Source organism: Anser brachyrhynchus (assembly GCF_964034855.1).
Source record: "Anser brachyrhynchus genome assembly, contig: SCAFFOLD_440, whole genome shotgun sequence".
NCBI lineage: Eukaryota > Metazoa > Chordata > Aves > Anseriformes > Anatidae > Anser > Anser brachyrhynchus.
In genome coordinates, this window is record NW_027663979.1 from 1 (window position 1) to 10,758 (window position 10,758).

A 10,758-nucleotide genomic window follows, 5' to 3' on the forward strand; every position below is an offset into this window, starting at 1 on the left:
GGTCCCCCCAGGGAGTTCAGGTGTACCCAAAGGCTTCCGCTGAGGAGCACTTTTTGATGGCAGAAAGTGGCACCGTACGTGTTTTTTCGGGTCTAACTCGGGTTCAGCTTCTTGTTGCGGTTAGGGTTATGTTTAGGGTTGTTAGGAAAGAGTGAAGACGCAGAGTCCTGTTGAGTGTGGGGTTGCGTTAAGGGTCCCCCAGGGAGTTCAGGTGTACCCAAAGGCTTCCGCTGAGAGCACTTTTTGATGGCAGAAAGTGGCACCGTACGTGTTTTTTCGGGTCTAACTCGGGTTCAGCTTCTTGTTGCGGTTAGGGTTATGTTTAGGGTTGTTAGGAAAGAGTGAAGACGCAGAGTCCTGTTGAGTGTGGGGTTGCGTAAAGGCTCCCCCAGGGAGTTCAGGTGTACCCAAAGGCTTCCGCTGAGAGCACTTTTTGATGGCAGAAAGTGGCACCGTACGTGTTTTTTCGGGTCTAACTCGGGTTCAGCTTCTTGTTGCGGTTAGGGTTATGTTTAGGGTTGTTAGGAAAGAGTGAAGACGCAGAGTCCTGTTGAGTGTGGGGTTGCGTAAAGGCTCCCCAGGGAGTTCAGGTGTACCCAAAGGCTTCCGCTGAGAGCACTTTTTGATGGCAGAAAGTGGCACCGTACGTGTTTTTTCGGGTCTAACTCGGGTTCAGCTTCTTGTTGCGGTTAGGGTTATGTTTAGGGTTGTTAGGAAAGAGTGAAGACGCAGAGTCCTGTTGAGTGTGGGGTTGCGTAAAGGCTCCCCAGGGAGTTCAGGTGTACCCAAAGGCTTCCGCTGAGAGCACTTTTGGATGGCAGAAAGTGGCACCGTACGTGTTTTTTCGGGTCTAACTCGGGTTCAGCTTCTTGTTGCGGTTAGGGTTATGTTTAGGGTTGTTAGGAAAGAGTGAAGACGCAGAGTCCTGTTGAGTGTGGGGTTGCGTAAAGGCTCCCCCAGGGAGTTCAGGTGTACCCAAAGGCTTCCGCTGAGAGCACTTTTGATGGCAGAAAGTGGCACCGTACGTGTTTTTTCGGGTCTAACTCGGGTTCAGCTTCTTGTTGCGGTTAGGGTTATGTTTAGGGTTGTTAGGAAAGAGTGAAGACGCAGAGTCCTGTTGAGTGTGGGGTTGCGTAAAGGCTCCCCCAGGGAGTTCAGGTGTACCCAAAGGCTTCCGCTGAGAGCACTTTTTGATGGCAGAAAGTGGCACCGTACGTGTTTTTTCGGGTCTAACTCGGGTTCAGCTTCTTGTTGCGGTTAGGGTTATGTTTAGGGTTGTTAGGAAAGAGTGAAGACGCAGAGTCCTGTTGAGTGTGGGGTTGCGTAAAGGCTCCCCCAGGGAGTTCAGGTGTACCCAAAGGCTTCCGCTGAGAGCACTTTTTGATGGCAGAAAGTGGCACCGTACGTGTTTTTTCGGGTCTAACTCGGGTTCAGCTTCTTGTTGCGGTTAGGGTTATGTTTAGGGTTGTTAGGAAAGAGTGAAGACGCAGAGTCCTGTTGAGTGTGGGGTTGCGTAAAGGCTCCCCCAGGGAGTTCAGGTGTACCCAAAGGCTTCCGCTGAGAGCACTTTTTGATGGCAGAAAGTGGCACCGTACGTGTTTTTTCGGGTCTAACTCGGGTTCAGCTTCTTGTTGCGGTTAGGGTTATGTTTAGGGTTGTTAGGAAAGAGTGAAGACGCAGAGTCCTGTTGAGTGTGGGGTTGCGTAAAGGCTCCCCCAGGGAGTTCAGGTGTACCCAAAGGCTTCCGCTGAGAGCACTTTTTGATGGCAGAAAGTGGCACCGTACGTGTTTTTTCGGGTCTAACTCGGGTTCAGCTTCTTGTTGCGGTTAGGGTTATGTTTAGGGTTGTTAGGAAAGAGTGAAGACGCAGAGTCCTGTTGAGTGTGGGGTTGCGTAAAGGCTCCCCCAGGGAGTTCAGGTGTACCCAAAGGCTTCCGCTGAGAGCACTTTTTGATGGCAGAAAGTGGCACCGTACGTGTTTTTTCGGGTCTAACTCGGGTTCAGCTTCTTGTTGCGGTTAGGGTTATGTTTAGGGTTGTTAGGAAAGAGTGAAGACGCAGAGTCCTGTTGAGTGTGGGGTTGCGTAAAGGCTCCCCCAGGGAGTTCAGGTGTACCCAAAGGCTTCCGCTGAGAGCACTTTTTGATGGCAGAAAGTGGCACCGTACGTGTTTTTTCGGGTCTAACTCGGGTTCAGCTTCTTGTTGCGGTTAGGGTTATGTTTAGGGTTGTTAGGAAAGAGTGAAGACGCAGAGTCCTGTTGAGTGTGGGGTTGCGTAAAGGCTCCCCAGGGAGTTCAGGTGTACCCAAAGGCTTCCGCTGAGAGCACTTTTTGATGGCAGAAAGTGGCACCGTACGTGTTTTTTCGGGTCTAACTCGGGTTCAGCTTCTTGTTGCGGTTAGGGTTATGTTTAGGGTTGTTAGGAAAGAGTGAAGACGCAGAGTCCTGTTGAGTGTGGGGTTGCGTAAAGGCTCCCCAGGGAGTTCAGGTGTACCCAAAGGCTTCCGCTGAGAGCACTTTTTGATGGCAGAAAGTGGCACCGTACGTGTTTTTTCGGGTCTAACTCGGGTTCAGCTTCTTGTTGCGGTTAGGGTTATGTTTAGGGTTGTTAGGAAAGAGTGAAGACGCAGAGTCCTGTTGAGTGTGGGGTTGCGTAAAGGCTCCCCCAGGGAGTTCAGGTGTACCCAAAGGCTTCCGCTGAGAGCACTTTTTGATGGCAGAAAGTGGCACCGTACGTGTTTTTTCGGGTCTAACTCGGGTTCAGCTTCTTGTTGCGGTTAGGGTTATGTTTAGGGTTGTTAGGAAAGAGTGAAGACGCAGAGTCCTGTTGAGTGTGGGGTTGCGTAAAGGCTCCCCCAGGGAGTTCAGGTGTACCCAAAGGCTTCCGCTGAGAGCACTTTTTGATGGCAGAAAGTGGCACCGTACGTGTTTTTTCGGGTCTAACTCGGGTTCAGCTTCTTGTTGCGGTTAGGGTTATGTTTAGGGTTGTTAGGAAAGAGTGAAGACGCAGAGTCCTGTTGAGTGTGGGGTTGCGTAAAGGCTCCCCCAGGGAGTTCAGGTGTACCCAAAGGCTTCCGCTGAGAGCACTTTTTGATGGCAGAAAGTGGCACCGTACGTGTTTTTTCGGGTCTAACTCGGGTTCAGCTTCTTGTTGCGGTTAGGGTTATGTTTAGGGTTGTTAGGAAAGAGTGAAGACGCAGAGTCCTGTTGAGTGTGGGGTTGCGTAAAGGCTCCCCCAGGGAGTTCAGGTGTACCCAAAGGCTTCCGCTGAGAGCACTTTTTGATGGCAGAAAGTGGCACCGTACGTGTTTTTTCGGGTCTAACTCGGGTTCAGCTTCTTGTTGCGGTTAGGGTTATGTTTAGGGTTGTTAGGAAAGAGTGAAGACGCAGAGTCCTGTTGAGTGTGGGGTTGCGTAAAGGCTCCCCCAGGGAGTTCAGGTGTACCCAAAGGCTTCCGCTGAGAGCACTTTTTGATGGCAGAAAGTGGCACCGTACGTGTTTTTTCGGTCTAACTCGGGTTCAGCTTCTTGTTGCGGTTAGGGTTATGTTTAGGGTTGTTAGGAAAGAGTGAAGACGCAGAGTCCTGTTGAGTGTGGGCTTGCGTAAAGGCTCCCCCAGGGAGTTCAGGTGTACCCAAAGGCTTCCGCTGAGAGCACTTTTGGATGGCAGAAAGTGGCACCGTACGTGTTTTTTCGGGTCTAACTCGGGTTCAGCTTCTTGTTGCGGTTAGGGTTATGTTTAGGGTTGTTAGGAAAGAGTGAAGACGCAGAGTCCTGTTGAGTGTGGGGTTGTGTAAAGGCTCCCCCAGGGAGTTCAGGTGTACCCAAAGGCTTCCGCTGAGAGCACTTTTTGATGGCAGAAAGTGGCACCGTACGTGTTTTTTCGGGTCTAACTCGGGTTCAGCTTCTTGTTGCGGTTAGGGTTATGCTTAGGGTTGTTAGGAAAGAGTGAAGACGCAGAGTCCTGTTGAGTGTGGGGTTGCGTAAAGGCTCCCCCAGGGAGTTCAGGTGTACCCAAAGGCTTCCGCTGAGAGCACTTTTTGATGGCAGAAAGTGGCACCGTACGTGTTTTTTTCGGGTCTAACTCGGGTTCAGCTTCTTGTTGCGGTTAGGGTTATGTTTAGGGTTGTTAGGAAAGAGTGAAGACGCAGAGTCCTGTTGAGTGTGGGGTTGCGTAAAGGCTCCCCCAGGGAGTTCAGGTGTACCCAAAGGCTTCCGCTGAGAGCACTTTTGATGGCAGAAAGTGGCACCGTACGTGTTTTTTCGGGTCTAACTCGGGTTCAGCTTCTTGTTGCGGTTAGGGTTATGTTTAGGGTTGTTAGGAAAGAGTGAAGACGCAGAGTCCTGTTGAGTGTGGGGTTGCGTAAAGGCTCCCCCAGGGAGTTCAGGTGTACCCAAAGGCTTCCGCTGAGAGCACTTTTTGATGGCAGAAAGTGGCACCGTACGTGTTTTTTCGGGTCTAACTCGGGTTCAGCTTCTTGTTGCGGTTAGGGTTATGTTTAGGGTTGTTAGGAAAGAGTGAAGACGCAGAGTCCTGTTGAGTGTGGGGTTGCGTAAAGGCTCCCCCAGGGAGTTCAGGTGTACCCAAAGGCTTCCGCTGAGAGCACTTTTTGATGGCAGAAAGTGGCACCGTACGTGTTTTTTCGGGTCTAACTCGGGTTCAGCTTCTTGTTGCGGTTAGGGTTATGCTTAGGGTTGTTAGGAAAGAGTGAAGACGCAGAGTCCTGTTGAGTGTGGGGTTGCGTAAAGGCTCCCCAGGGAGTTCAGGTGTACCCAAAGGCTTCCGCTGAGAGCACTTTTTGATGGCAGAAAGTGGCACCGTACGTGTTTTTTCGGGTCTAACTCGGGTTCAGCTTCTTGTTGCGGTTAGGGTTATGTTTAGGGTTGTTAGGAAAGAGTGAAGACGCAGAGTCCTGTTGAGTGTGGGGTTGCGTAAAGGCTCCCCCAGGGAGTTCAGGTGTACCCAAAGGCTTCCGCTGAGAGCACTTTTTGGATGGCAGAAAGTGGCACCGTACGTGTTTTTTCGGGTCTAACTCGGGTTCAGCTTCTTGTTGCGGTTAGGGTTATGTTTAGGGTTGTTAGGAAAGAGTGAAGACGCAGAGTCCTGTTGAGTGTGGGGTTGCGTAAAGGCTCCCCCAGGGAGTTCAGGTGTACCCAAAGGCTTCCGCTGAGAGCACTTTTGGATGGCAGAAAGTGGCACCGTACGTGTTTTTTCGGTTCTAACTCGGGTTCAGCTTCTTGTTGCGGTTAGGGGTTATGCTTAGGGTTGTTAGGAAAGAGTGAAGACGCAGAGTCCTGTTGAGTGTGGGGTTGCGTAAAGGCTCCCCCAGGGAGTTCAGGTGTACCCAAAGGCTTCCGCTGAGAGCACTTTTTGATGGCAGAAAGTGGCACCGTACGTGTTTTTTCGGGTCTAACTCGGGTTCAGCTTCTTGTTGCGGTTAGGGTTATGTTTAGGGTTGTTAGGAAAGAGTGAAGACGCAGAGTCCTGTTGAGTGTGGGGTTGCGTAAAGGCTCCCCCAGGGAGTTCAGGTGTACCCAAAGGCTTCCGCTGAGAGCACTTTTTGATGGCAGAAAGTGGCACCGTACGTGTTTTTTCGGGTCTAACTCGGGTTCAGCTTCTTGTTGCGGTTAGGGTTATGTTTAGGGTTGTTAGGAAAGAGTGAAGACGCAGAGTCCTGTTGAGTGTGGGGTTGCGTAAAGGCTCCCCCAGGGAGTTCAGGTGTACCCAAAGGCTTCCGCTGAGAGCACTTTTGGATGGCAGAAAGTGGCACCGTACGTGTTTTTTCGGTTCTAACTCGGGTTCAGCTTCTTGTTGCGGTTAGGGTTATGTTTAGGGTTGTTAGGAAAGAGTGAAGACGCAGAGTCCTGTTGAGTGTGGGGTTGCGTAAAGGCTCCCCCAGGGAGTTCAGGTGTACCCAAAGGCTTCCGCTGAGAGCACTTTTTGATGGCAGAAAGTGGCACCGTACGTGTTTTTTCGGGTCTAACTCGGGTTCAGCTTCTTGTTGCGGTTAGGGTTATGTTTAGGGTTGTTAGGAAAGAGTGAAGACGCAGAGTCCTGTTGAGTGTGGGGTTGCGTAAAGGCTCCCCCAGGGAGTTCAGGTGTACCCAAAGGCTTCCGCTGAGAGCACTTTTTGATGGCAGAAAGTGGCACCGTACGTGTTTTTTCGGGTCTAACTCGGGTTCAGCTTCTTGTTGCGGTTAGGGTTATGTTTAGGGTTGTTAGGAAAGAGTGAAGACGCAGAGTCCTGTTGAGTGTGGGGTTGCGTAAAGGCTCCCCCAGGGAGTTCAGGTGTACCCAAAGGCTTCCGCTGAGAGCACTTTTTGATGGCAGAAAGTGGCACCGTACGTGTTTTTTCGGGTCTAACTCGGGTTCAGCTTCTTGTTGCGGTTAGGGTTATGTTTAGGGTTGTTAGGAAAGAGTGAAGACGCAGAGTCCTGTTGAGTGTGGGGTTGCGTAAAGGCTCCCCCAGGGAGTTCAGGTGTACCCAAAGGCTTCCGCTGAGAGCACTTTTTGATGGCAGAAAGTGGCACCGTACGTGTTTTTTCGGGTCTAACTCGGGTTCAGCTTCTTGTTGCGGTTAGGGTTATGTTTAGGGTTGTTAGGAAAGAGTGAAGACGCAGAGTCCTGTTGAGTGTGGGGTTGCGTAAAGGCTCCCCCAGGGAGTTCAGGTGTACCCAAAGGCTTCCGCTGAGAGCACTTTTGGATGGCAGAAAGTGGCACCGTACGTGTTTTTTCGGGTCTAACTCGGGTTCAGCTTCTTGTTGCGGTTAGGGTTATGCTTAGGGTTGTTAGGAAAGAGTGAAGACGCAGAGTCCTGTTGAGTGTGGGGTTGCGTAAAGGCTCCCCCAGGGAGTTCAGGTGTACCCAAAGGCTTCCACTGAGAGCACTTTTTGATGGCAGAAAGTGGCACCGTACGTGTTTTTTTGGGTCTAACTTGGGTTCAGCTTCTTGTTGCGGTTAGGGTTATGTTTAGGGTTGTTAGGAAAGAGTGAAGACGCAGAGTCCTGTTGAGTGTGGGGTTGCGTAAAGGCTCCCCCAGGGAGTTCAGGTGTACCCAAAGGCTTCCGCTGAGAGCACTTTTTGATGGCAGAAAGTGGCACCGTACGTGTTTTTTCGGGTCTAACTCGGGTTCAGCTTCTTGTTACGGTTAGGGTTATGTTTAGGGTTGTTAGGAAAGAGTGAAGACGCAGAGTCCTGTTGAGTGTGGGGTTGCGTAAAGGCTCCCCCAGGGAGTTCAGGTGTACCCAAAGGCTTCCGCTGAGAGCACTTTTGGATGGCAGAAAGTGGCACCGTACGTGTTTTTTCGGGTCTAACTCGGGTTGAGCTTCTTGTTGCGGTTAGGGTTATGTTTAGGGTTGTTAGGAAAGAGTGAAGACGCAGAGTCCTGTTGAGTGTGGGGTTGCGTAAAGGCTCCCCCAGGGAGTTCAGGTGTACCCAAAGGCTTCCGCTGAGAGCACTTTTTGATGGCAGAAAGTTGCACCGTACGTGTTTTTTCGGGTCTAACTCGGGTTCAGCTTCTTGTTGCGGTTAGGGTTATGTTTAGGGTTGTTAGGAAAGAGTGAAGACGCAGAGTCCTGTTGAGTGTGGGGTTGCGTAAAGGCTCCCCCAGGGAGTTCAGGTGTACCCAAAGGCTTCCGCTGAGAGCATTTTTTGATGGCAGAAAGTGGCACCGTACGTGTTTTTTCGGGTCTAACTCGGGTTCAGCTTCTTGTTGCGGTTAGGGTTATGTTTAGGGTTGTTAGGAAAGAGTGAAGACGCAGAGTCCTGTTGAGTGTGGGGTTGCGTAAAGGCTCCCCCAGGGAGTTCAGGTGTACCCAAAGGCTTCCGCTGAGAGCACTTTTTGATGGCAGAAAGTGGCACCGTACGTGTTTTTTCGGGTCTAACTCGGGTTCAGCTTCTTGTTACGGTTAGGGTTATGTTTAGGGTTGTTAGGAAAGAGTGAAGACGCAGAGTCCTGTTGAGTGTGGGGTTGCGTAAAGGCTCCCCCAGGGAGTTCAGGTGTACCCAAAGGCTTCCGCTGAGAGCACTTTTGGATGGCAGAAAGTGGCACCGTACGTGTTTTTTCGGGTCTAACTCAGGTTGAGCTTCTTGTTGCGGTTAGGGTTATGTTTAGGGTTGTTAGGAAAGAGTGAAGACGCAGAGTCCTGTTGAGTGTGGGGTTGCGTAAAGGCTCCCCCAGGGAGTTCAGGTGTACCCAAAGGCTTCCGCTGAGAGCACTTTTTGATGGCAGAAAGTTGCACCGTACGTGTTTTTTCGGGTCTAACTCGGGTTCAGCTTCTTGTTGCGGTTAGGGTTATGTTTAGGGTTGTTAGGAAAGAGTGAAGACGCAGAGTCCTGTTGAGTGTGGGGTTGCGTAAAGGCTCCCCCAGGGAGTTCAGGTGTACCCAAAGGCTTCCGCTGAGAGCATTTTTTGATGGCAGAAAGTGGCACCGTACGTGTTTTTTCGGGTCTAACTCGGGTTCAGCTTCTTGTTGCGGTTAGGGTTATGTTTAGGGTTGTTAGGAAAGAGTGAAGACGCAGAGTCCTGTTGAGTGTGGGGTTGCGTAAAGGCTCCCCCAGGGAGTTCAGGTGTACCCAAAGGCTTCCGCTGAGAGCACTTTTGGATGGCAGAAGGTGGCACCGTACGTGTTTTTTCGGGTCTAACTCGGGTTCAGCTTCTTGTTGCGGTTAGGGTTATGTTTAGGGTTGTTAGGAAAGAGTGAAGACGCAGAGTCCTGTTGAGTGTGGGGTTGTGTAAAGGCTCCCCCAGGGAGTTCAGGTGTACCCAAAGGCTTCCGCTGAGAGCACTTTTTGATGGCAGAAAGTGGCACCGTACGTGTTTTTTCGGGTCTAACTCGGGTTCAGCTTCTTGTTGCGGTTAGGGTTATGTTTAGGGTTGTTAGGAAAGAGTGAAGACGCAGAGCCCTGTTGAGTGTGGGGTTGCGTAAAGGCTCCCCCAGGGAGTTCAGGTGTACCCAAGGCTTCCGCTGAGAGCACTTTTTGATGGCAGAAAGTGGCACCGTACGTGTTTTTTCGGCTCTAACTCGGGTTCAGCTTCTTGTTGCGGTTAGGGTTATGTTTAGGGTTTTTAGGAAAGAGTGAAGACGCAGAGTCCTGTTGAGTGTGGGGTTGCGTAAAGGCTCCCCCAGGGAGTTCAGGTGTACCCAAAGGCTGCCGCTGAGAGCACTTTTTGATGGCAGAAAGTGGCACCGTACGTGTTTTTTCGGGTCTAACTCGGGTTCAGCTTCTTGTTGCGGTTAGGCTTATGTTTAGGGTTGTTAGGAAAGAGTGAAGACGCAGAGTCCTGTTGAGTGTGGGGTTGCGTAAAGGCTCCCCCAGGGAATTCAGGTGTACCCAAAGGCTTCCGCTGAGAGCACTTTTTGATGGCAGAAAGTGGCACCGTACGTGTTTTTTCGGGTCTAACTCGGGTTGAGCTTCTTGTTGCGGTTAGGGTTATGTTTAGGGTTGTTAGGAAAGAGTGAAGACGCAGAGTCCTGTTGAGTGTGGGGTTGCGTAAAGGCTCCCCCAGGGAGTTCAGGTGTACCCAAAGGCTTCCGCTGAGAGCACTTTTTGATGGCAGAAAGTGGCACCGTACGTGTTTTTTCGGGTCTAACTCGGGTTGAGCTTCTTGTTGCGGTTAGGGTTATGTTTAGGGTTGTTAGGAAAGAGTGAAGACGCAGAGTCCTGTTGAGTGTGGGGTTGCGTAAAGGCTCCCCCAGGGAGTTCAGGTGTACCCAAAGGCTTCCGCTGAGAGCACTTTTTGATGGCAGAAAGTGGCACCGTACGTGTTTTTTCGGGTCTAACTCGGGTTCAGCTTCTTGTTCCGGTTAGGGTTATGTTTAGGGTTGTTAGGAAAGACTGAAGACGCAGAGTCCTGTTGAGTGTGGGGTTGCGTAAAGGCTCCCCCAGGGAGTTCAGGTGTACCCAAAGGCTTCCGCTGAGAGCACTTTTTGATGGCAGAAAGTGGCACCGTACGTGTTTTTTCGGGTCTAACTCGGGTTCAGCTTCTTGTTGCGGTTAGGGTTATGTTTAGGGTTGTTAGGAAAGAGTGAAGACGCAGAGTCCTGTTGAGTGTGGGGTTGCGTAAAGGCTCCCCCAGGGAGTTCAGGTGTACCCAAAGGCTTCCGCTGAGAGCACTTTTTGATGGCAGAAAGTGGCACCGTACGTGTTTTTTCGGGTCTAACTCGGGTTCAGCTTCTTGTTGCGGTTAGGGTTATGTTTAGGGTTGTTAGGAAAGAGTGAAGACGCAGAGTCCTGTTGAGTGTGGGGTTGCGTAAAGGCTCCCCCAGGGAGTTCAGGTGTACCCAAAGGCTTCCGCTGAGAGCACTTTTTGATGGCAGAAAGTGGCACCGTACGTGTTTTTTCGGGTCTAACTCGGGTTCAGCTTCTTGTTGCGGTTAGGGTTATGTTTAGGGTTGTTAGGAAAGAGTGAAGACGCAGAGTCCTGTTGAGTGTGGGGTTGCGTAAAGGCTCCCCCAGGGAGTTCAGGTGTACCCAAAGGCTTCCGCTGAGAGCACTTTTGGATGGCAGAAAGTGGCACCGTACGTGTTTTTTCGGGTCTAACTCGGGTTCAGCTTCTTGTTGCGGTTAGGGTTATGTTTAGGGTTGTTAGGAAAGAGTGAAGACGCAGAGTCCTGTTGAGTGTGGGGTTGCGTAAAGGCTCCCCCAGGGAGTTCAGGTGTACCCAAAGGCTTCCGCTGAGAGCACTTTTTGATGGCAGAAAGTGGCACCGTACGTGTTTTTTCGGGTCTAACTCGGGTTCAGCTTCTTGTTGCGGTTAG